Raw genomic sequence first — 1,635 nt, 5'->3', positions numbered from 1 at the left:
TGTAGGTGTTGTACAATATAATCGATTCGGCTCTGGGACCCAACCTTCTTAATGATTGTAAGCTTATACAACAACTCGATCCCATCACAACAATAAGTGCTTGCATCTAATTGAGAACATGTTTGTATGATCAACTCCCATGAATCCCCTATGAACCCATGACACCCTAGTGCCTTTAATTAATTGTTTACATCCCTTTTTAATTATCTTGCTTGTTTTCATTGCTTTATTTTTATTTTGTTAATTAGTTTAGACCAATCTCATCTCAAGCCAAATTGTGACACCCTAAGACAACCATTTACGATTGAGAATCCTACATCAATACTCGTCCCTTGGGATCCGACCTTTACTTGCCTCTTTCCTAAGAGTAGTTTGTAAAGTTATAAATATTGTTTTGGTTGGTAGCTTTTGACGATGAGTTTTAAACCGAACCAAAAATGGCGCCGTTGCCGGGGACGGTGTTCAATTGATTTGATTTTCATTAATTGTTTTTAAGTGTGTCTTTCTTTACCTTGGGGAAGTCAATCTCCTCGAGATTGTTCTAATTGTTTTCAAGTTGTTTGATATTTTGCATGACTAGGAGATCACAAGGTAATACATTGCCTATTGATCTTGAAATTAAAAGAACCTTAACCAACAATGGAAGAGTTGCTAGAGGTAATTCGAGTGTTGTAGATATTGGAGAGATTGTGGACATCCAACCAAATAATATTGAGTTTACCAACCCTTTTGCAAGAGAAGGAGAGGACAACCCAATATAAAATTCACCACAAAATCAACCCACAATGCCTAAATTCTAATCACATTCCGTACCAACCGAGGAGAACCTACCAAATGGTACTCCTACACCACCACATTTAACCGGTAATTTCATTGCCAAATCTGCATTCATACAACTAGTTGAGAGAAGTCAATTTGGAGGAATGCCTAGTGAAGACCCTCATTCACATATGGAGACTTTTTATGACTATTGTGATGCGATTTCTCAAACCGGAGTTACTCAAGATCAAATCCGATGGGTATTATTTCCTTTCTCCTTGATCGGTACCGCAAAGCAATGGTTGAAGAGCCTAGACAAAGCTACCCTGTGTATTGACTCATGGAAGAAGTTGGCACTTGCCTTCTACAAGAAATTCTATCCCCGGGAGAAGACAAACATGCTGAGAGCCCAAATCACCGGGTTCAAAAAAAGGGATGAGGAATCATTGTGTGAAGCATGGGAGAGATTTAAGGACACTTGTCGTTCTTTTCCACACCATGGACTTAGCGAGTGGTTCCTTGTGCAACAATTTTGGAATGGTCTATATGAAGACTCCCGCAACATTCTCAATATCGGATCCAATGGTATGTTCACCAAAGTTGATGACAATCAAACATGGGCCAAAATTGAAGAGATGGCGGTTCATAATTCACAATATAGTAGGCCTCGAAAGGCTACTAGAGGAGGAAAGCATGAGGTAGATTCCATCACACAATTGGGTGCTCAACTAAGTGCTCATATCGACACCATCAATTTAAATTTTAAGAAGGCTATGGCTAAGCTTGATGAAGCTTCCAAATCACCCAAACAACATGTTAATGCTATGGTGGCATCATCCTCAATTCCAAGTAGAGTATGTGAGAGTTGTGGAACTT

General features: G+C 39.2%; 1 non-coding gene across 1 annotated transcript; it reads right to left on the bottom strand.

Annotated features, from left to right (window-relative positions):
* Nucleotides 1-1,157: 1,157 nt before the first annotated feature.
* On the bottom strand, nt 1,158-1,264 carry LOC141635931 (small nucleolar RNA R71). The gene has a single exon (XR_012540584.1). It is a non-coding gene; the product is annotated as a small nucleolar RNA R71 (small nucleolar RNA).
* Between the last annotated feature and the right edge of the window lie 371 nt (nt 1,265-1,635).

This window comes from Silene latifolia, chromosome Y (genome assembly GCF_048544455.1).
Source record: "Silene latifolia isolate original U9 population chromosome Y, ASM4854445v1, whole genome shotgun sequence".
Taxonomy (NCBI): Eukaryota; Viridiplantae; Streptophyta; class Magnoliopsida; order Caryophyllales; family Caryophyllaceae; genus Silene; species Silene latifolia.
Note: the sequence above shows the minus strand (reverse complement) of the source record. Positions and strands in the feature narration are given on the sequence as shown.